At 40.5% G+C, this 25,230-nt stretch overlaps 1 long non-coding RNA gene across 1 annotated transcript in view; it reads right to left on the bottom strand.

Annotated features, from left to right (window-relative positions):
- The window catches only part of LOC117200687 (uncharacterized), a 200,622-nt gene that overhangs the window by 143,045 nt on the left and 32,347 nt on the right, over window positions 1-25,230 (bottom strand). Inside the window, exons 6-10 of the long non-coding RNA XR_007479468.1 lie at window positions 17,447-17,538; window positions 12,873-13,517; window positions 10,876-10,984; window positions 901-987; window positions 444-569 (exon numbers count right to left, since the gene is read on the bottom strand). This is a non-coding gene — a long non-coding RNA (uncharacterized LOC117200687). The remainder of the gene's footprint in view (window positions 1-443; window positions 570-900; window positions 988-10,875; window positions 10,985-12,872; window positions 13,518-17,446; window positions 17,539-25,230) is intronic.

A 25,230-nucleotide genomic window follows, 5' to 3' on the forward strand; every position in this document is an offset into this window, starting at 1 on the left:
CCATGGATGGAACAATGGAGCAAGGCTGTTGTTATAGACTGTTTACGTCCCCGACGAAATCCATAGGTTGAAATCCTAATCCCCCGTGTGATGGTGTTTGGAGGCAAGGCCTTTGGGAGGTGATTAGGTCACAAGAGAGGAGCCTGCATGAATGGGATCAGTGCCCTTATAAAAGAGACCCAGAGAGCTCCCTCTGCCATGTGAGGACACAGTGAGAAGACTGCCGTCAATGAACCAACAAGTGGGCTCTCACCAGACACTAAAATCTGCCATAGTTTGACCTTGGACTTCCCAGCCTCCAGAACTTTGAGAAATAAATGTTTGTTGTTTGATCCACACAGTCTGTGGTATCTTGTTACAGCAGCCCGGAGAGACCAAGACAGGAGTGTGTCATTCAGGCCTGGTTAACCGTATAGAAACAACCCATATATATTGGTTCTTACCTTTCTTTCTCACGTCCCAGGCCAGTGTGGGGGAAGCACTATGCTCCACAGAGTGATGCACGGACCTAGTCGCTTTCATCGTGTGGCTCTGCCATCCTCCAGGGCCTCAGAGACCTCGACTGGGTCCTATGCAGGCAGCCAGCAGGAAGCAGAGGAGAAAACGTGGGGAACAGAGCAGGAGATTTTAGGGGGCATTTTTGGAAATGACACACATCCCTTCTGCCCACATTCTGTGAAATTGGGAAATGCACTTTAGAAGCATACCAAAGATGAAGGAAAGAGGGATATTGTGAAGAACCAACCAGATTCTGCCTAATGATCTATGGGGATCAGATAAAGTGTTTTAAGTTGACAAGCTCCTGGGCTACAGAGTCTCCATCCTTTCTCCTTTCCTCCCTCCCTGCTTTTCCTCCTTCCCTCCCTCCTTCCCTCCCTTTTTATTTGTTTATAGTCTTACGTGTAGAGCGCAGTCCTTGGTCATGATGTCTACAAAAGAAATGTAAAGAACTAGTCCTTGTCCTGTGATCCGTGTTTCTCATGCCACCTAAATTGATAAAGGGAAAAATTAGAAACCAATAAATGCAGGAATCCTACTCCCACCACAGCAACAGTGATGGAGGGGGAGCTTGGACACCAGGCTCGAAAGCAGAATGGATTGGGAACATTTGGCTTATGCATGTGTGAGTTTAAAGCGGTATTTAATTAAAAAGTTGCAAGCTCATGAAACAAAGGCTTTTGTTTGGCTCTCCCTCGTATAATCCCAGTTTCTAGGAAACAATAACTTGTGATTTATGGGTTCCCTTTTTACAGAAGTATGGAAGTTATATGTAGCTCATGTTCAAATGAGAAAAAAAATTCCATGATGGTAACTTATTATCTGTCTGGCTAAAAAAGGACAAAGGACAAATCCTGGAACATCTTTCTTTGCCATTTCATATTTATGACACATCCTGTTGGTAAAACGTTATTCTCAAGGCAGGCTCTGGAGTTTATTATTTTTGTCTTCTCATTCTTCATGACTGCATCATTTTTTAAAAATGCCAGGCCAGATGGAGGCTTTCTTCCTTTTGGGTCAGGGGTGGAGAAGAGACTGTGTGAAACTGTGGATCGTGGATCCTGTAGCGTGCGACTCACTTCTAAGAGGAAGAGGGTTGTGTCACAATTCATGGGCTTTGCATGACCTTGTTGGAGTTTATGCTGAGGAATGCTCCAGTTGGGAGGATAGATTGTTGTAGAGGTACTCTGAGCTCCTCGGAGAGTCACTTTACCACTTTGTGGCTATTTCACCATCTGAAATTATTTTTAGTGACGTTAGTCAGTGTGTATTGTCTGCATCTCCTTCAATGAACCTGTGTGAGCCTCTGATAGCCTGGCTCATCCACTGATGCCTCCCCGGTGCCTAAAACAGAGCTTGGCACATCATACGCCATCTGTCATATTAGGGGAGAGGGAGAAGGAATGAATGAAGGAGTGAGGGCATAGCGGTAGGGGATAGATGACAGGCACTTCCTATCTACCTACACCACCATGTCTAGAGTTGAAGAGGGATGTACCCTAAGACTTCATGCCTCCCCTTGGCCAAGAGCAGTCACCTCCCATTGATTGGGGTCCATGGATTTGTCTGCACTAATCACTCTGGAAAATTTCCACCAGTGACAAAATGGTGTTCCATTGACTGAAACACTGGTGAGGGGAAGCATCAGTAAATTCCTAATTTGTCTCTCGGAGAGAAAGTACCTTGGTTGTTTGTTTAGAGGCCTTTATTACTGTAATCCAATTCTAGTCTAAGGACATTGGGTCTCTTTCTTGGAGTGCTGTGGGGAAGGAAATATTTTCAGAAAAATATTTGTTCTTCCAGATTTCACTTACGAGATTTCCTTCTTAATAGGAACCAAATCAATAAGATGCCTGAGAACAAACATTTCACTACTCTCCCAGCTGCTTCTAAGGATATTAATTCATCCCGGCACTGAGCTGGTTTCTGGGACTCAGACATGGAATGAAAATCTTTTCTTGTTCCTGGGAGTTGGTGAGGCTCTGCTTGGCCTCCCTGTGCTCACTCCTAGATGTGGGTTACCAGCTCAATCCATGGCAGGAGGCCTCCTGGTTGGAGGAATTTCAACACATACCAGCTGTAGGACCTTGGGCGGAATTCTTAACCTATGATGTCAGTTTTCTCATCTAGAAAATGAGGATAATGGTAGCTTTGAACCTTGTAGGTTGCTGAGAGAATTAGGTAAGGTAGTGCTCTGTGAAGGGCTTAGCATAACATGCAGCACATAGTAGGAGACTTGCCCGTGTTATTTACTGTTGCCATATTTAGTATTACTCCAGCTACATGAGGAATCCCAAGGATGGCTGGATTTTATACAGACTGTTTTAGAAGAAGTTGAAGTATCACATCGTAGGATGAACTAGATAAACTAGGGTATCTTCAACCCATAGAGTCTACGTCTCTCTGGTTTTTCTGTCTCACTTTAGTCACAAGTTAACTAAAAATTATGCAACTTAAAAATTCCTTTTCCTGGAAAGTCTGAACAGTCATGACTTCTTACATCTATTACACCAAATGGCCTTACTGCAAATCTCAGCAATTTAGAGTGTCATCATGGTCTAAAAGGAGGACAACAGATCTAGTGCATGGCAGCTGACGCCCCACGTCCAAAGCACAGAGCAGACGTTACTAATGAATAAGGGCACCAGTTCTGCCAAGCCTAGACTCAGTCATGCATCTGAGCACATCACTCCAGACTCTCTCTCAGCTGACTAGATAATGACACATGTTTCCTTCCTAAGGAAGGAGGCCATGAGAAGTACAGGCTCTGGTTCTGGTTGAACCACTTACCAGCTATAGGGCATTTAACTTCATTTTTCTATATTATAAAGCTTATGTTTTACTAAAGCTCAAATAAACATTTTTGCATCCTCCTTACATTGGGAGAGTGACACGAGGGGACAAAGTTTTATAGCAACTTAACTCACAAGGAGGTGGCCTTTAAGCTCCAGAGAGAACTGGCTCTCTCATGACTTACATGTCTGTTCTTCAGACCCCCAAAATGTTTGTGGCTTCCAGGGCAAGTCTCTTGTTCACAATCACATTTGTCTCAAAACTGCTGCTTCCACTTAATGTTATCTCATGTCCGCTGCCCCATGTGGGGTACACTGACTGGCTGAGGATCCTTCCTAGCCTTTTTTCTAGACTTACACTCTCCTCCCACAGCACATGGCCTTTGTGAATGTAGTAAGTTTGGGCGGATGGAGGTGGGTTTGGATGTTGGCCATTCCTGTTCTAGAAATCCATTTGGCTACTTTATGGCTACCATTTATGTATTTTTTCTATCCTTCCATCCCCTCTCCTCCTTTTCCCTCCTTCCTTCATTTCTTTTTTAAAAACTCACTGCACCACCTCTCCAAGTTCTCTGCCCCCTTCACATACCCTTTGTGCCTTCTCTTCTCTCCACTTAACTGTCTCAGTCCTTTCTTGGGCACAACTACAAAAGTCAGAATCTTCCCATTTGAAACTCAGTCCTACTTCAGACCTGCCCCCTTTCTCCAGATCCTGACTTAAGCTCTATCTTCTCATACCCAAGTAATACCTCATGGTACTTAGTAGTAACAGCCCCTTCTCTAAGAAGAATTTTGGTAACAGTTATTAAAATTATGTACACGTGTCCTGGTGTGTGCTTACATGTTTCCTTCTAATATCCTATCCATTCTCCCATTCTTCCTATTAATAAGGATTGTGAGTTTTAGCTTGCTCATTACCACCTGGTAAAAAACAAACAAACAGAAAAACAAACCTGCTTCCTCTAGTTTACCTTGTAGCTATTGGCAGCCAAGCAACTAAACTGGGATTTATACAGCAGTATTGTGTGGGATTTGTAGGAAGTCTCCAAAAAAGGGAGAAAAGGTCTCTTTAATGCTCTTTAGAATGCTAATGAGATGGTTAGAACTCCAGAAGCCCTCTTGTACCATGAGGACAAGGGCCCACCCTAGGAATGATGGAATATTGCCTGATGACTTTGTCTAGGTGCCTAGACTCTCTAGCTTCCAATTTCTTATCTATTTGAAAATAAAACGTCCTTCTTTTTAAGCTCCTTTTAGTCAAGCTTCACTGTTATATTAGAACACAATTCATTGTTTTTAAAGCTTATGTCTTCATGCCTCTCTCAAAGTTTACTCCAAAGCATCTATGAGAGGCATCCCTCCTACACACAGTCTTTTTTATTTCTAAGGCTGAATGGGGGAAGCTCTATCATAACAGACAGATGGGTTGAATGTGAGCCCCTTGCTTTCAAATGGTAGAACAGAGGTGCTCTGGTAGGGCACAGGGACATGGATGCCATTGAGACTCGTCTGCCCTGAGCTGAACTGCTGACCCAGGCCAAATAGATTCAGACGGCTTCCAGAAGACAGTAGCAGGCAGGGCATTCCAACACTAATGTCAACCTTATAAAGAAGACAAATGAATGTGGTACCAGGGAAGGCAGTGAACCCCGTTATTCCCGTGATGAGCTCCTGGGGAAGCCACAGACAGTGTTGTAGTTCAAATGACAGACGTCACCCAAAAGTGGAGGAGTTCACATCAACTGAAGTGCACATTTAAGAATAATCAAAACATAAAACAGATGTCACTATCAAAATACTGAGTGTGTAGACCCCAAATTAAAGTCAAACATGAAAAATAAGTTGAACTAAAGCATGCATTCTTTTCTTGTTCAAACATTTTACCACTGTTTGAAATGGGAAGAGGTTAGGAAAATCTAAGAAATTACCAATATTGTGGTAGAGTTACCACCACCTGGAGCCACACAGGAGTTTGCCATTGGCTCTTTCATCTCAGAGAAATTTTGACCATTTAATGCCTCACAAGAGCTGTAGTTAATTGATTTCTGTATTCATCTTTGGATGATGAGGACTCAGAAGACTTCTGGATTTGTTAAATCTAGACATGTCATTTTGTGTGAGAGTCTTTGTGCGTTTATATGAATAGGCATATGTTCTTATTTTTTAATTTGATAAATAATGATATATATTGATCATAATGGGAAATATTACTGCAGTCTGAATAATGCAAATGCTACCTTTATTTTCTAGCACCCCCTAAACGCCAAATATACCATGCCCTCTACCACAAATAATTTCTACACCTCTCAGAAAATAATTTTTCCTGATTAACATAATCAGATATGTTCATTTAAAGATTTTCAAACAGTACAGAGAAATGAAGAAGAAAGTAGAAATTACCCTAAATCCCATTAAACACAGATAACTACTGTTCACACATGGTGACCATTTTCCTCAGATGTGTGTTACCTAATAGTGTTGGTTTATCTTTTGTTCTAATCTCTATGAGGGCAGGAACTTTTCCTATCTTATTTACTGCTGCTTACCACATTGCCTAGGTGAGTGTCTGGCATAGAATAGGTATTCAGAATATTTGATTTTGAATTTATAATTTCCCATTAACATGTTTCTTTTTGCTTAACATATTGTAGACATCTTTTCAAGTCAATCAATGTAAATCTATAACATAATTTTTTAAAGGCATGCATTTTATTGGACATAGAATACTGTTTTGCTGTTTTGCCACACGTGTGCATGTGTGTGTCTGATTACCTTCTTAGAACATATTGCCGTTAAGTGAAGTTATTCGGTCAAAGGCTATACACATTCACAGGTTTGACAAAGATTACCAAAGGGCTCTCCAGGAAGTATGTACGAAGTTTCACACTCATCAATTCGAAAAAAAGGATCATTACCCACCATCCTCCCCTAAGCTGGATGGTGACATATCTTTGCCAATCTTATGGCTAAAAATGTTATCGCAATGTTGGTTTGATTTGTATTAATGTAATTATTTGTGAGCATGAACATCTTTTCATGTACTTATTGGTTCTTAATAGTCTAAATTTGTGTTCAATTTCTATTTCTCATTACTAGTTTTGAGTATTGAGCAGTCTCGCTTTTGGTCATGGATTAGACTAGCTACTGATTTATCTGTTTTACTGGGTTTTCAAAGAACCAGTTCTTGGATTTAGCAAGTCCCTCGTTTTTTTTTCTGTTTTCTACTATATCAATCTCTATTTTACCTTTATGACTTCCTCTCTTCTGCTTCCTTGTTTATTTTTGTAGTGTTTTTGCTGTATTTTTTGAGGATAATGTTCATCTTACTATTTCTACATTTTCATTTTAATAACAAATGTGTGCGAGGGTGAATCTTTACCTTGTTAATTTTTGCTATATCCTAGAGATTTTTGGGTGAAATATTCTCATTTAGTTTTCCATGTTTTGCATTTGTGGTTTTGATGTTCTCTTTAACATTAGAGATGTTGTTGAGATTTTTAAAAAATTGTCATTTGTTGGGCAGGGAGTTTGTTGGTAGTGTTTGTTGTTTTTTTAAAAAGAGATTTATTTATTATTTATTTTTGGTTGTGTCGGGTCTTGGTTGTGGCATATGGGATCTTTCACTGTGGCACCGGTTCTTCCTTGTGGCGCGCAGGCTTCTTTCTTTTTTCCTTTTTTTTTTTTTTTTTTTTTTTTTTTTTTGCGGTACACGGGCCTCTCACTGTTGTGGCCTCTCCCGTTGCAGAGCACAGGCTCCGGACGCGCAGGCTCAGCGGCCATGGCTCACGGGTCCAGCCGCTCCGCAGCATGCGGGATCTTCCCGGACCGGAGCACGAACCCGTGTCCCCTGCATCGGCAGGCGGACTCTGAACCACTGCGCCACCAGGGAAGCCCCAGGCTTCTTTCTAGTTGTGGTGGTGGGTTTTCTCTTCTCTCCTTGTGTCACTTCTCTAGCGCGTGGGCTCTGTAGTTTGCGGCACGCAGGCGCTCTAGTTGTGGTGTGTGGGCTCAGTACTTGTGGTGTGCGGGCTTAGTTGCCCCGTGGCATATGGGATCCTAGTTCCCTGACCAGGGATCGAATCCGCGTCTCCTGCATTGTAAGGCAGATTCTTTACCACTGGACCACTAGGCAAGTCCCAATGTTTGTTCTTTTATATATTTTGTGTCATGTTGCATGTGATTAAAGGGTTCAGCCTATACTCTATATATATATATATATATATATAGGAATAATTTTGGAAGTAGTTTGGAACATTTTTGTAAATGCCTCTTGAATTCACTAATATATATTCTTGGTTGTAAGACATAAAACAGATATTTACTCAACTGATTATACAATTTAAAGCCCTTCTGCCTTATTGATTTGTTTTCTATTTGTCCTAATGAGGACTAGAAACATTTATCAAGTCACCATCCCTATTACGCTTCTCAGGATTTCTTCTTAGAGCTCTAGTAGTTCTCACTCTGTATATTGTGGTGCCTTGGAGGTTATTTCTTTGACTTTTATATTTTGATACATGGTCTGTCTCGTTCCTCTTCATGACCTCTCTGGAGTTAGAAAAGCATGCAATGGCTAATTTTATATGATTGGGTCATCTTTCCATACAAATGAGGAAACTGAGAATCAGAAACTTTAAGTAACTGGTACAAGTGCAAGGTCACACAGCAGGTGAATGGACAAGCCTGGTGTGTCTGTCCCCAAAGCCCATGGCCTTAACCTGCTGCTATCATTATGTTCTGGTATCTAATTCTGTGAGAAATCTACCTGGTCTCTTTTATTTTCTTAACTAACTTGCTTATTCTACATAGATGCTTGCAGAATGGTTTCTTCATCATTGTAGTACAATAATTTTACTGAATTTTTTCTCAGCATTGGTTGATGTTTACCGATTTTTCCAGGCTCTGTGACCCCTTTCAGTGTGTAGACTCAAGTCTTCCTTATCCAAATATTTGTTTTATTGTAGTAGAACTCTTACTTTTCTATATGATCATGAATTATCCATTTGTCAGATTATAAGTATATATAACATATTAATTATCATATATACTTAATATACAGAATACACATATCTATATGTACTGCCTTTCCCTCCACACCTACCATTCTTGCTTTTAACATTTTGAGTTTGTCATGATATGCTACATTTCCTGTACTTTCCAAATCCTGTTTCCTGTGGCAATGGTTCTGCTCCCTGCTTTGATCATTACAGTTTTATGTCTTAAAGCATTGCTTTTCTCAATTTCTTTCCTAAGTTCTGCTAAATCCCTATTCCTTGTATCATGCTTTCTTACCATATTTTAGGCACTTTTTTTAATCCATGTACTTTAAAATTTATTTGAGAATTCAGTAAAAGTTGTCATGTTTGTTTGTTTTCAATTGAAATTCTTCTAAAATGAAGCCCTCCTCTTTCCCTCTTTTCCATACCTGTTCAGCCTCTCTCTCAACCTTTCCTTCTTGTGGTGGGGGAAGGGAGGACTGGGGACAGAACTTTCATGTTGGAAACATGCCAATTTTTCTTGCTTTTTTTTTTTTTTTTCTTTCTTGTTCACTTTTTAAAAGGCAGGTAGTCTGTCTTCCTGTTTGCCAGAAAAATAATGTTTACCCCAAATGTGTGAACTCTTATATAATGAGATTCGGCGTGAGATGTTGATAATCTCTCAGCTTCCCAGGAAAGGCAGCCAAGGCCGTTGGTCATTTTGCTTCTGTTTGATTAATCTCCGGTTTTGTTGGAACTTCTACACCAGAAAACCCCTCACTGAAGAAGCAGTGGATTCCATCCCAAAGGGAAGGTATCCTTCAGATTTCAATTTTTCCCATCTGTGGTGTGAGCACACTCCTTTACAGAGGTAAAGTTACAGAGAAGCCCTGTAGCTAGCAAGCATTCGATTTGGTGTGGCTACAGGCATGTTCCTCCTTTGAATCCACCTCTTTTGCTGCCAGGCCTTTGTTGAAACACTTGCTGCTGGGATATTATTACTTCCTTGCCTTCTGCCATCCGCCAGACTAGAGAAAACTATTACTAAGTTTATCTGCCCCACGTCCACTCCTGTGGTCTCAGAATACTGTTTATGGAGAGAAGGACGGTGGCTCTGGAAGGCACACTGAGGAACTTACTCTGGGGTCTCCAGTGTCCCCGGATCCAATACTTCTCTAGCTTGAGACACTGGTATTTTTGAGAATCCCCTTGCTTGTTTTCAACCATTCTGTTCACTTCTTCCAGAAAAAAACTCTGTTTAGATTTCCAGGATCTTCTTTACATTTGGTCCCAATAGTTTCACATCTAAATATTTCTGTATATTTAAAGTGTCATAAAGTTTAGTTCATCATGTCATTCATCATGAGGAGATTATTTTTCCTACTAGTGTCAATAATAATTGTTTCTTTTAATTAATTTTTGTTCAGCTTGGAAAGGGGAAGTTTGTGACTTCCTAGGCTTCCTGTACCTTTGCACCCATCTCTTTCAGAATCTTCCTCCCCCTCTGTAACATTAAACTACTTCAGCTTTTTAATATTATACATTTATCCTTTGCCTGTTTTATAGTTTAGTCATGTGTGTGTTTGACCAGTGCTTCTCAAACAGGAAATAGTTAAGGGCAAGTTGTTTTTCAGTTTCCAATCTGTTGTAGACCCTTACCTTTATAAAACATAATCAGTACTGAAAATGAATTAAAAATGAGACATAAAAGGCAAACTTGAATTTTTGTTATCAGATTCAACACACATGATATTACTTGCTGTACAAGTTTCTAAATGCTTGCTCTCGGTTTTTCTTCTTATCCATTGTGGAGGGTCACAAACAACCCCCAGGCCAGGCACAGTCCATGCAGCCCCCGCTGAGTAGCTTCACGGTAAGCCCTTCGGGAGTAGGGGCAGGGTCTCGTTAACCTGTGTGTCCTCCTTAATGCCCACCTAGCACTATGCCCCCAGAATACCATCTACTGAGAAATAACTGTTGACTATATGAGTAAGACAATAATACTCCTAGTAGTAACATTTTGGCCTCTTGAGGTTAAAACTCTTAGGTTGATTCCTGACCGTCACAACTTCCTTTTGCATTGGAAAGATGCAGGTGCTGTTATTTGGATTTATAGTCAAGGCTCAGAGGAGAATGGCTCTACACACAGGAGGACTTTTTATCCATGCTGTTTTATTTGACCCAAGGTACTTTCCCTCATATGCTGTTTCATGTCTCTATAGGGAGTACAAATCATGGTGTGAAAGACGAGGCAGGATATTAACCGGACTGGTGCCTGGACCAGGTGTGAGCATTCTGTCTTCTGTCCATCACTTTATTTATCATCCTTCTCTTGAGGACTTTGTGATGACCCTCTGATTCCCAGTCACACCAACAGACTCTCTGCTTGAGAAGCATGTTATGACGAAATGCCTATTAGGATTAATACTGGCCCTGAACTAAGAAATAATGGTCAAGCTTATATATTCTAATGTATTCCTCTCTAGGGCACAGATTTACCAATTTGGAGAGAATGGTTGAGGAACTAGCCCTAGTTAGGATGGAAGCTGAGAGTCAAACACTATCAGTGGGGAAATCACAGTGAGTAGAATGAGTAAAATGTGTCTTACCTACTGGCCAAATGGAGGCCAGCTCTAGTCCCAAGTGTCAGAGGTGCGCAGAGAGAAGAACTGCCTCCTGGGGACATGCAGAGATGGATAAGCAACGGCCCGCTCTGGACTGGTGGGGAAGAAAACAAAGAAAAGCTCTTGGTAAGGTAAGGCAACATGGGTAAAGGCCATAGCAGACTTGTGCCTAAAGTGCTAAGATGATGCAGCAGCAGAAGAGAGTAACTTTTAAGGGCAAAGGGTCACTTCCCAGATTATTGAAATACACTGTCACCCTAAACTGTAGGCGTGTCCTCTAAATATTTTATCTACTGACCTCCCTTGACTATTTAACATCCGTCCTTTGCCTTCCCAGGTGGCCATCTCGTTCTGCATGTATTTTTCTCCTATTTTGTATGATTACATTTACAGTTTCTTTGTCTATGTCTAATGCTACCTTTGGATCAAAATCATTGCTGGTGTGTTGCTCTTGCAGAAGAGTAGCATCTGGCAAGCCATAGGCCTTCCATCACTGGTTTGCCCTTGTTTCTGGTTTTCTGGATGCCGCTATCTGGGGAAAGGCTGTCAGTGATGATAACTACAAAGCATCATGGTGAGCTCCTGTTACTACAGAGATGGGAAGCAAAGCCATAAACAGGCAGAGGGATAATTGGGCCCAAGGATAAAAAGTGATCAAATTGTCCAGAAACAGTACAGAAGCACAGAAGTTGGCAGCTTAAAAATATTGTTATGGTTTTTCTTTCCTTTGAGACAGGAAAGGGACTTTACCTCATGAGAAACTTCAGGTGGATCTTTTCAAAACTCTATAACCTGGCATATTGTTTGATAAATATTTGTTGATTTAATGAATGAACCTGAAGAAGCTGTTCTCATGTATGTCAACACTGGCTCGAGGGGGAGCTTGGGCTGGTTGGATTCAGTGAGCTTGGATAGTTTAGAATGAGTTGCTGCACTGGCACCAGGCTTGGGGAGAAGTGTAACCAATCTGAAGTCATTTGAAAGCACAACTAGATTCAGGATTATCAGGGTAGCTCAGACTGTATTTGAGTGAGGTTTCATTTCATAGCTAGACATGTGAGTTACCACCAGTGGTTCTTCACTGGGGGCAATCTTCTTCCCCACGGAACACTTGGCAGTGTCTGGAGACATTTTTGGTTGTCACTGCTGGGAGGAAGAGGGTGAGGCTACTGGCATCTAGTGGGTAAAAGCCAGGGAGGCTGCCAAACATCCTACGATGCGTGGGACAGCCCCCGTGACAAAGCATTATCTGAGAGTTTGAGAAAACCTGCTATAGACAGATTTCCTAATTTAAAGGGCAGCTCTAGAGAAGTTATTCCGAGAGGCTTTCCTTTGACAGTTATCAGCTCAAAGACCCTTTGGACTCAATTACCTATGTGGTCAGATGACCCGTGGACCTTTGAAATATATCTTGTTGCTGTACATGCAGATTTGCAGGACACAGATTATAAGCCCCTCCTCCATAAACAAAGCAGGCTCAGGCCAAGTTCTTTATGTCCCCTGCCCTAATGCTGCTAACTGCTTAGATGTTGCTGAGCCTGGGACATTGTCACAATGTAAAGCACTTGAGACTGGGTGGGTAATGAGAGCCGTGATCTGATTGGTCCCTACTCTGGAAGGTGTGGAGGTAAGGCAGACAGTGAGAGGGCAGCAGGTACATTGTATGAGAAGCCTGTCCACTTCAACAGTGCTTAGCTCCCCTCCCCGCCCACCTTGCTGCCTTTTGACAAGGGATTACTACCCAGGATTACTACCCAGAGCTGCACTGCAGCTCCAGGCCACTGAGGTTTCACTTTTGACAACTTGCAGAATTCCTGACCTGGCAGATCAGCAGGACAAGGGCCCTGGGAGCTAGAAGGTGATTTTCATAAGGAGATCTGGTGCTTTCCACAACCATCTCTGGGATGTGTGCTTCAGTTCTGCCCTGACCGAACCAATTCACAACACAGCAAGCAAAAGACAGCTTTTAACAACTGCTGTACCTGTTCTGAGCAATGCCAAAGATATCACCAATACGTATTTCAACCAGTGTGCTTGTGTCAGTTGCATAGACTTGGGTGATGTGAACTCATCCCCAGGAAGTATATACTCTTCAGTTTACACCCTGGATCTGTGAGAGGTGCAGAACCTTTTAGCAGTCCAGCTCAGCAGACACTGATGGGGCTTCTGCCACACGATCCAGCCTAGTGGGCAGAACAAAGCATGGCAGAATGCACAATGCACAGGAGGGGCACTCTGCTCAGCCGGGGGCAGGCAGAGGAGGTGGGAGAAGAGGTGCCTGCAAAGAGCCCGAGTGTAGACTGAAGGGGTGAGAGAAGGGAAGTTCTCCAATGGAGTGAAGCATGGGAGCCATTCAGATGAGAAGGCATTTTGCCATTGTCGGTGAAGAGTGGAAAGCCCTCGTTGGCTCTGCTCTTCCCTTTAGCTTCTTGTATATCTGTACCTTTCCTCTTTCCCTTCCTCCCTTCTTTTTTGCTTCACCTTCTCATCTCCTTTCTTCTTGGTGGCTACCACTGCTTGGAATGATGAGATGTCTGCACCAGCAAGCCCCATGCTGCCTCCGTTCTACTTCTCGGTAATGGAAGGGCCATGGACTTAAATCCTAGATCATCAAATGTATACAGTACCTGCAAAGTAACAGACACAATCCAGTGAAATAACTTTCAATTAAACAGGACAGCTTCTCCAAGTAAAGGAAAGACACGTGCATTAATATTATTATCAACATTGTAACACAAAGTGCCTATCATGGATCAGGCCCTAAAGGAGACATTTTATAGACATTATCTTTCATTGTCATGCCACTCTTTAAGACAGGCCTGATTATTTCCATTTAACAATGAGTTACTGAAGCTAAGAGATTAGGCACAAGAAAGAAAGAAAGAGATATTGGCCCTGAAATATCTGGAATGGAATATTTGATTTGTAATAGAATTAAGATAAAAAACTTTAATATATTTATTTGCAGCTTTGAGGGTGATTGTCATAAAGAAAGAGAAATTTTTGATAATAATTAAAATATAATTACAACCCCATAAATCACATATTTTGCATATAAAAGCTTGGTATATCTCATCCATCTCATTGCTTAAGAAACTATATTATAGTCCATGAGGGGAAAGGAGACAAGAGATAAGAAAGAGTCATAAAACAAAAGATCCAAAGATTGCAGTAGCTGTGGCAGATGGATGAATTTCTTCCTGTGGAATTTTCCAGTATAACCAAGTGATCTTGTGTCCCATAGTCAGTGTTTGCTTTTGAAATTGGACTTGGATGAGTTGGAAACTCCTTACATGGTCTCCATCAGCTATTCCTATTGTTATTAATTACCCCTATTATTAATTATTATTAACTGTGCGATTTGAGGGACGTTACTGAAGTTTCTGAGCCTTGTTTCCTTATTATGAAGAAATATAGATAAAAACAATGACAACTTTATAGATTTGAGGTAAAGACTAGATATGAATGGACATAAAAATGCTTAGCATAGTGGCTGGCATTGAGTAAGCTCTCAATATATATAGATATTATTACTGAAGTTTGCCTATAATGGCTTGCCCATGCCAAGAGAAATATGCCTTCTCTCTCCATGCAGTGGGTTCTTTCATTTCTTTCAGAAAGGTAAAATCATACAATTCCAAGTTATACTTAGCTATAGATTTGAAATTTCTCCCCTCCAAGCAAATTCAAATCAATGCCTAATATTTTTAAAAAGCAATTATTCTGATAATTAATATCACTGCCTGCCTTTCTATGTCCATCGCCCTTGACACCTACCATGCCTCCTCCCATTTCCACAGGTTTGCTGTGGTTTTCTGATTATTCAGATATAAAAGTATTTTATTGTTGTTGTTTGTTTTGTTGGCATGGAATTCTTTTTTTTCCAAATAAAGTCTTATGCAGAGGCCTAATACATAAAATAGACCAATGTAGATCTGCTCTCTTTGAAATGGGATAAGTGCCTGCTCGTACTTCACCCCCATTTTGCTTATTTATGTCTCTGCATTCCAGGGGAACCCTGAGATGTTTCCAAAGGAACCTTAGGATTTCACTGAATGTATCTTAAGAACCACTCATCCATATGGATGACATCACAGTTTTAGTTCCCTCCTTCCCAGGAGGTTTGTAGAAACAGTCCTGGCTTAGCTGAGGGTAGAGGGAGGAAGTGGAGACGGATGAACTTCCATGTGGTCCCCTAGTACCCACATGTAATGCATGAGAGAAGGTTCCCTGGTCTGGATCACACTGTGTCAGGACTCCAAACATCTCTGTGGAACCAGAGCATGTAATTCAGTCACCCATATGTCTCCAAATATTTTAATACTTTGGTAATTTGACATCACCCCAATGGTCCAGCCATACAACCCCCCTTACCAAACACAGAACACATTTTCCATCACCATGCCTTTGTACTCAAGGTTTCCTCCTCTTGGAATAATGCCCATCCTTCCATTTCTGCCTGGCTCTCTGACACCCCTCCTCCAAAGCCTTCTCCACGAGCTCCTCCCCAATTCCTAGGGCCAGAATACATCTCTTTTGTGCATTTGTTCATTTTTGCCTCCCCCACATTCTTCTATCTCCCTCACATTCTCATCTTGCCTGGGGCACTGTCTTATACAGAACACACGGGGGAAATGCTCACTGCATCAAACTGAATGCATACTGTGTTGATCAGGTCTTGGGTCAGCCGCCTGTGTTTTCCACTTGGAATCACTTCATTAACACTCCCTGCAAAGTCCAACCAGGGAAGGATCATTTCCAAAGAAAAGCCGAACCTTTTCATTTCTAATTTCCTTCCCTTTGGGTGTCAAATGGAAACTGGGCAAGATATATCATCCAGTTCACTCCTTCAACAGCCTTACTTTTCCTCTTGATCCCGAACTTCAGCTGGAGTCTGTAAAACTTCTTCTTTGAGTGAGACCATTTTCTTCTTGGTTCTCAGTAATTGTAATAAACTATTAACCACCTGTTTGTTCCCTGAAAATCAAGCTAGCTGGTTTGGGTGACTCTTATCTATTCACAATCCAGCAGAGTTTTTAAACCCAAGATTTCCTGTGCAAATACATTGTTTTGGATATTTCAAAGCCTCTTGCCTGAGTGATTGCAGAACTGCTGTTTTAATCAGGGGCAGTGCTTATAGAAACTATTTTAGTGGGACAAATTATATCTACAAACATTTATTGGGAAGTATACTGCATACAACGCTGAGTATTAAGACAAATACAAAAAGAAATACCATGTTCTAATTAGGGAGACAGAAACCCTGTCCTCAAGTAGCTAATCAAGTACAAGGCAAAAAATGCTGGCACGTGACTAACTAGAAACATTCTTCTGTTGTTTATAACCAGCTTGTGTTAGGAATTTATGGCATCTTACAAAGAAACATATAATATGGGAAAAAAATGAAACAAAGAAAACACGAGTATGAAAGATCAGGGAAATGGAAAACAAGGTTAACTAGTGCCAAAATGGAGGCCAATTTACAGAATATACCCCCTGGAAACTGCAGAAAAGCAACAGCCATCTCTGTTGTGTGCACAAAGATATTCCCAGCGAATTGCACAGTACATGGCACATAGTAGATAGTCAATAAACAAAGGATACAATGGGCACGTCTTCCGTTTTAGGTTTTTTGGTAGCATCTCTATTAACTATACCAAAACCACTTTTGGAGAATCCAAAATTTGAGACCACCTTCTCTGGACCAGACTACATTGAAAAGTTTCAAGCTGGAGACCCTGCTGCCATATCTTTCAATCTGGGATGAATGTGTCTTGTTTGAAGAAAGAGGCTGGAGGAATATGTTTTATAGTCTTATTGCACTGGTCTAGTGGCTATGACCTTTCTAAAGCATTTCTCTTGGAATGCATAATTAATACATTTTACTTTGATAGATAGGGTTTTCTCTCGATGTTTATGGCTTTCTTCTTCCCAACTGAAGACACCTAGAGAACAGGAAACAGATAGTCTCCATCTTTGCAAATGTCCCTTGTCCTTGAGCATATAGTGCAATACCTTGAATGTAGTAGCCATCTAATCATGACTTAAAATTTTTTTTATTTTGAAAGAGGATTGGTTCAAGATGGCGGAGTAGAAGGACATGCGCTCACTCCCTCTTGCGAGAGCACCGGAATCACAATTAACTGCTGAGCAATCGACAGGAAGACACTGGAACTCACCAAAAGAGATACCGCACATCCAAAGACAAAGGAGAAGCCACAATGAAACGGTAGGGGCGGCACAATCACAATAAAATCAAATCCCATAACTGCTGGGTGGGTGACAGGCAAACTGGAGAACACTTATAACACAGAAGTCCATCCACCAGAGTGAAGGTTCTGAGCCCTACATCAGGCTTCCGAACCTGGGGGTCCGGCAACGGGAGGAGGAATTCCTAGAGAATCAGACTTTGAAGGCTAGCGGGATTTGATTGCAGGACTTCGACAGGATTGGGGGAAACAGAGACTCCACTCTTGGAGGGCACACACAAAGCAGTGTGCGCACCGGGACCCAGGGAAAGGCGCACTGACTCCATAGGAGACTGAACCAGACCTACCTGCTAGTGTTGGAGGTTCTGCAGAGGTGGGGGGTGGCTGTGGCTCACCGTGGGGACAAGGACACTGGCAGCAGAAGTTCTGGGAAGTAGTCCTAGGCATAAGACCCCCCAGAGTCCACCATTAGCCCTACCAAAGAGCCCAGGTAGGCTCCAGTGTTGGGTCGCCTCAGGCCAAACACAACCAACAGGGAGGGAACCCAGCCCCACCCATCAGCAAACAAGCTGATTAAAGTTTTACTGAGCTCTGCCCGCCAGACCAACACCCAGCTCTACCCACCACCAGTCCCTCCCATCAGGAAACTTGCACAAGCCTCTTAGATAGCCTCATCCACCAGAGGGCAGACAGCAGAAGCAAGAAGAACTACAATCCTGCAGCCTGTGGAACAAAAATCACATTCACAGAAAGATAGACAATGTGAAAAGGCAGAGGGCTATGTACCAGATGAAGGAACAAGATAAAACTCCAGAAAAACAACTAAATGAAATGGAGATAGGCAACCTTCCAGAATAAGAATTGAGAATAACGAGAGTGAACGTGATCCAGGACCTCAGAAAAAGAATAAGGCAAAGATCGAGAAGATGCAAGAAATGTTTAACAAAGACCTAGAAGAATTAAAGAACAAACAAACAGAGATGAACAATACAGTAACTGGAATGAAAAATACACTAGAAGGAATCAATAGCAGAATAACTGAGGCAGAACAACAGATTACTGACCTGTAAGACAGAATGGTGGAATTCACTGCCACAGAACAGAATAGAGAAAAAAGAACGAAAAGAAATGAAGACAGCCTAAGAGATCTATGGGACAACGTTAAACGTGACAACATTTGCATTATAGGGGTCCCAGAAGGAGAAGAGAGAGAGAAAGGACCCGAGAAAATATTTGAAGAGATTATAGTCGAAAACTTCCCTAACATGGGAAAGGAAATAGCCAGCCAAGCTCAGGAAGCACAGAGAGACCCAGACAGGATAAACCCAAGGAGAAACATGCTGAGACACATAGTAATCAAATTGACAAAAATTAAACGCAAAGAAAAATTATTGAAAGCAACAAGGGCAAAATGACAAATAACATACAAGGGAACTCCCATAAGGTTAACAGCTGATTTCTCAGCAGAAACTCTACAAGCCAGAAGGGAGTGGCAATGATATATTTAAAGTGATGAAAGGGAAGAACCTACAACCCAGCTTAGTCTACCAGGCAAGGATCTCATTCAGATTCGACAGAGAAATCAAAAGCTTTACAGATAAGCAAAAGCTAAGAGAATTCAGCACCACAAAACCAGCTCTACAACAAATGCTAAAGGAACTTCTCTAAGTGGGAAACACAGAGAAGAAAAGAACCTACAAAAACAAACCCAAAACAATTAAGAAAATGGTAATAGGAACATACATATTGATAATTACCTTAAATGTGAATGGATTAAATGCTCCAACCAAAAGACACAGGTTTGCTGAATGGAGACAAAAACAAGACCCATATATATGCTGTCTACAAGAGACCCACTTCAGACCTAGGGATACATACAGACTGAAAGTGAGGGGATGGAAAAAGATATTCCATGCAAATGGAATTCAAAAGAAAGCTGGCATAGCAATAATCATACCAGATAAAATAGACTTTAAAATAAAGAATGTTACAAGAGACAAGGAAGGATACTACATACTGATTGGGGATCAATCCAAGAAGAAGATATAACAATTACAAATATATATGCACCCAACATAGGAGCACCTCAATACATAAGGCAACTGCTAACAGCTAAAAAAGAGGAAATTGACAGTAACACAATAATAGTGGGGGACTTTAACACCTCACTTACACCAATGGACAGATCATCCAAACAGAAAATTAATAAGGACACACAAGCTTTAAATGACATAATAGACCAGATAGATTTAATTGATATTTATAGGACATTCCATCCAAAAACAGCAGATTACACTTTCTTCTCAAGTGTGCATGGAACATTCTCCAGGATAGATCACATCTTGGGTCACAAATCAAGCCTCAGTAAATTTAAGAAAATTGAAATCATATCAAGTATCTTTTCCGACCACAACATTATGAATTAGAAATGAATTATAGGGAAAAAAATGTAAAAAACACAAACACATGGAGGCTAAACAATACATTAATAAATAACAAAGAGATCACTGAAGAAATCAAAGAGGAAACCAAAAATACCTAGACACAAATGACAACGAAAACACAATGATCCAAAACCTATGGGATGCAACAAAAGCAGTTCTAAGAGGGAAGTTTATAGCAATACAAGCCTACCTCAAGAAACAAGAAAAATCTCAAATAAACAATCTAACCTTACACCTAAAGGAACTGGAGACAGAAGAACAATCAAAACCCAAAGTTAGGGCTTCCCTGGTGGCACAGTGGTTGAGAATCTGCCTGCTAATGCAGGGGACACGGGTTCGAGCCCTGGTCTGGGAGGATCCCACATGCCGCGGAGCAACTAGGCCCGTGAGCCGCAACTACTGAGCCTGCGTGTCTGGAGCCTGTGCTACACAACAAGAGAGGCCGCGATAGTGAGAGGCCCACGCACCGCGATGAAGAGCAGCCCCCACTTGCCACAACTAGAGAAAACCCTCGCATAGAAACGAAGACCCAACACAGCAAAAAAAACCCCCAAAAAAACCACAACAAAAAAAAAACCCAAAGTTAGTAGAAGAAATCATAAAGATGAGAGCAGAAATAAATGAAATAGAAACAAAGAAAACAGTAGGACAGATCAATAAAACTAAAAGCTGGTTCTTTGAGAAGATAAACAAAATTAATAAACCATTAGCCAGACTCATGAAGAAAAAGAGGGAGAGGACTCAAATCAATAAGATTAAAAATGAAAAAGGAGAAGTTACAACAGACACCACAGAAATACAAAGCATCCTAAGAGACTACTACAAGCAACTCTATGCCAATAAAATGGACAACCTGGAAGAAATGGACAAATTCTTAGAAAGGTATAAACTTCCAAGACTGAACCAGGAAGAAATAGAAAATATGAACAGATCAATCACAAGTAATGAAATTGAAACTGTGATTAAAAATCTTCCAACAAACAAAAGTCCAGGACCAGTTGGCTTCACAGGTGAATTCTATCATACATTTAGAGAAGAGCTAACACCGCCCTTCTCAAACTCTTCCAAAAAATTGCAGAGGAAGGAACATTCCCAAACTCATTCTATGAGGCCACCATCACCCTGAGACCAAAACCAGACAAAGATACTACAAAAAAGGAAAATTACAGACCAATATCACTGATGAATATAGATGCAAAAATCCTCAACAAAATACTAGCAAACACAATCCAACAACACATTAAAAGGATCATACACCATGATCAAGTGGGATTTATCCCAGGGATGCAAGGATTCTTCAATATATGCAAGTCAATCAATGTGATACACCATATTAACACACTGAAGTATAAAAACCATATGGTCATCTCAATAGATGCAGAAAAAGCTTCTGACAAAATTCAACACCTATTTATGATAAAAACTCTCCAGAAAGTGGGCATAGAGGGAACCTATCTCAACATAATAAAGGCCATATACGACAAACCCACAGCAAACATCATTCTCAATGGTGAAAAACTGAAAGCATTTCCTCTAAGATCAGGAACAAGACAAGGATGTCCACTCTCACTGCTTTATTCAACATAGTTTTGGAAGTCCTAGCCACGGCAATCAGAGAAGAAAAAGAAATAAAAGGAATACAAATTGGAAAAGAAGTAAAACTGTCAGTGTTTGCAGATGACATAATACTATACACAGAGAATCTTAAAGATGCCACCAGAAAACTACTAGAGCTAATCAATGAATTTGGTAAAGTAGCAGGATACAAAATTAATGCACAGAAATCTCTTGCACTCCTATGCACTAATGATGAAAAATCTGAAAGAGAAACTAAGGAAACACTCCTATTTACCATTGCAACAAAAAGAATAAAACACCTAGAAATAAACTTACCTAGGGAGACAAAAGACCTGTATGCAGAAAACTAAAAGACACTGATGAAAGAAATTAAAGATGATAAAAACGACTGAGAGATAGACCATGTTCTTGGATTGGAAGAATCAATATTGTGAAAATGACTATACTACCCAAAGCAATCTACAGATTCAATGCAATCCCTATCAAATTTCCAATGGCATTTTTTACAGAACTAGAACAAAAAAATCTTAAAATCTGTATGGAGACACAAAAGACCCCGAATAGCCAAAGCAGTCTTGAGGGAAAAAACCAGAGCTGGAGGAATTAGACTCTGTGACTTCAGACTATACTACAAAGCTACAGTAATCAAGACAATATGGTACTGGCACAAAAACAGAAATATAGATCAATGGAACAGAATAGAAAGCCCAGAGATAAACCCACACACCTATGGTCAACTAATCTATGGCAAAGGAGGCAAGGATATACAATGGAGAAAAGACAGTCTCTTCAATAAGTGGTGCTGGGAAAACTGGACAGCTACATGTAAAAGAATGAAATTAGAACACTCTCTAACACCATACACAAAAATAAACTCAAAATGGACTAAAGACCTAAATGTAAGACCGGACACTATAAAACTCTTAGAGGAAAACATAGGAAGAACTGTCTTTGACATAAGTCACAGCAAGATCCTTTTTGATCCACCTCCTAGAGTAATGGAAATAAAAACAAAAATAAACAAATGGGACCTAATGAAACTTAAAAGCTTTTGCACAGCAAAGGAAACCATAAAGAAGATGAAAAGACAACCCTCAGAATGGGAGAAAATATTTGCAAACGAAGCAATGGACAAAGGATTAATCTCCAAAATACATAAACAGCTCATGCAGCTCAATATTAAAAGAACAAACAACCCAATCCAAAAATGGGCAGAAGACCTATATAGACACTTCTCCAAAGAAGACAAACAGATGGCCAAGAAGCACATGAAAAGCTGCTCAACATCACTAATAATTAGAGAAATGCAAATCAAAACTACAATGAGGTATCACCTCACACCAGTTAGAATGGGCATCATCAGAAAATCTACAAACAACAAATGCTGGAGAGGGTGTGGAGAAAAGGGAACCCTCTTGCACTGTTGGTGAGAATGTAAATTGCTACAGCCACTATGGAGAACAGTATGGAGGTTTCTTAAAAAACTAAAAATAGAATTACCATATGACCCAGCAATCCCACTACTGGGCATATACCCAGAGAAAACCATAATTCAAAAAGACACATGCACCCCAATGTTCATTGCAGCATTATTTACAATAGCCAGGACATGGAAGCAACTGAAATGCCCATCAACAGAGGAATGGATAAAGAAGATGTGGTACACATATACAATGGAATATTACTCAGCCATTAAAAGGAATGAAATTGGGGCATTTGTAGAGACGTGGTCAGATCTAGAGTCTGTCATACAGAGTGAAGTAAGTCAGAAAGAGGAAAACAAATATTGTATATTAACACATATATGTGGAACCTAGAAAAATGGTACAGATGAACTGGTTTGCAGGGCAGAAATAGAGACACAGATGTAGAGAACAAACGTATGGACACCAAGGGGGGAAAGTGGCGGGGAGCGGGTGGTGATGCGATGAATTGGGAGATTGGGATTGACATGTATACACTAATATGTATAAAATAGATAACTAATAACCTGCTGTATAAAAAAATAAATAAAATAAAATTCAAAAAGAAATTTATTTTTTTTATTGGCCATCAGCAAGTGCTAACTTGGTTTGAGATGGGGCTCTGCTGTGCAAACACTGATAATTTTCTGCAAAGCCATATTGGCAGTTACACATTGACAGCTAGTAGCGTTCAGAAAGCCAGCATAAAGAAAACATAAGTCAATGTGCACCTGTGCGTCTTATCATTCCATCAAACAGAGTTCTTTGGCAACATGATTCGAGACTTTTTGATACCAAATTTGGAGTCTGGGTAGAGGAAATTAAGATCAGCGTGTCAGGAGGAAGGGGGATGTGATATAAAAGGCAAAGACTGGGCTTCTGTGGTGGTGCAGTGGTTGAGAGTCCGCCTGCCGATGCAGGGGACACAGGTTCGTGCCCCGGTCCGGGAAGATCCCACACGCCGCGGAGCGGCTAGGCCCGTGAGCCATGGCCGCTGAGACTGCGCGTGTGGAGCCTGTGCTCCGCAACGGGAGAGGCCACAACAGCGAGAGGCCCGCGTACCGCAAAAAAAAAAAAAAAAAAGAAAGAAAGAAAAGGCAAAGACTAAGAGGTATGGGTTGCTGGACACAGTTTTTGATGGAGAGTATGCACTGGGGTGCAGCGGGGGTGGGGTGGGGGAGCTTTCAAGCAGCCATGGGGTAAAAAAGAAAGGAATAAGCAGGATAATTTAAAAAGTATTAGCATGGATTATAAATTAGATCTTAAAAATGTTCTTTAAGAGAGACAAAGTTATATATTTTTTAAATTGTTGTTAATTTTGGTTCCCGTATCATGTTTGTTCAAACACGAAATCACACTAGGACTAGATCACATGTGACCAAGGAACTACTCAGGTTACAAAAGTGATGCATTTTTACTTCAAAACACACACTCTTGGTTACACCAGTCATAATTACACAGGTAGTGATTTAGGGAATCATGTAGCCAGGAAGGAGTAGAACAAAGCAAAACTCTTCACACATTAATTTTTTTAAAAAAGTAACTTAAAAGCCTAAAAAGTAATACATTTTATTAGTCAATTCAAAAAGCAATGAGATAGTATTTTCACCTAGTAAATATTTTGGAAAGTATCTACACATAGGAAGTGAATTCTACGTTTTTAATACCCAACCCTCCCAAAACTTAAAAACCCGTATATTACTTGTTGGGATTACAAGTTGAGTCAGAGTTCTTGGAAAATAATATGGCAACATATATTAAGAGACTTAAAACTATTTGTAACCTTTAGTGGAATAATTACCCTGAAACAATAATCAAAAATGGAGTCAGAATATGGCCTATTATATACTAGTTGAAATCAGGTTTTAATAAATATGTAAAAAAGTAAATATCCATATATATAAAATGACTTCTATTTTGTAAAGATATCTATATTATACACCCATGTAGACAAAAGGCTAGAAGGAAATACTCCAAATGTCAAGTTTTATTGTACTGTTAGAATTAGGAATGAGGGTTTTTTTTTTCTGCTTTTTAAAATAAAATGTGTATGGGTGGGTATGGGTTTAATAATGTGACAAAAATAAACATTTTAGGAAAAAAAAAAAACTAGTCCATAACCTAAGTCAATCTCATTCACTTTGCCTAGCAAAGGATTCTGCTAAATTATCTACCAAAGAAACTTGACATGCAGACCTATCAAATAGATTTGTCACTCTCTCTTCAAAGGAGGGAATTCTGTTTCAAATTCATCCTTAGCCCAAAGCAGCTAATTTGATTTTATCAGTCATCAGCAAAGTCCTTACATTAAATAATTTATGCATTTCTTAGCTCCATCCCTACAGGGCAAGATTCAGTACTTAATGGAAACCATCACACCATTAGACTGTTAGAGCTCATCTAACATGTTGGCTTTGAGAAGCCTCAAGCCTGAAGTATTGAGTGGTCACTTAGAGCATGTCTATTTGATCTGACAGCACTAGAGAGGAATGCGGAGGTGGAAACAAGACAAAGAAATCACGATGTGTACATATCAGCCTTGGGATAGAAGGTCTGGAAAAAAAAAAGCAAGGACATGAGTGGCAAAAGCAGGGGCAAACATGATTGTCTGGTGGATGTCCATGGATGGGATATTTTCATAAAAAG

Source organism: Orcinus orca, chromosome 10 (genome assembly GCF_937001465.1).
Source record: "Orcinus orca chromosome 10, mOrcOrc1.1, whole genome shotgun sequence".
Classification (NCBI taxonomy): Eukaryota; Metazoa; Chordata; class Mammalia; order Artiodactyla; family Delphinidae; genus Orcinus; species Orcinus orca.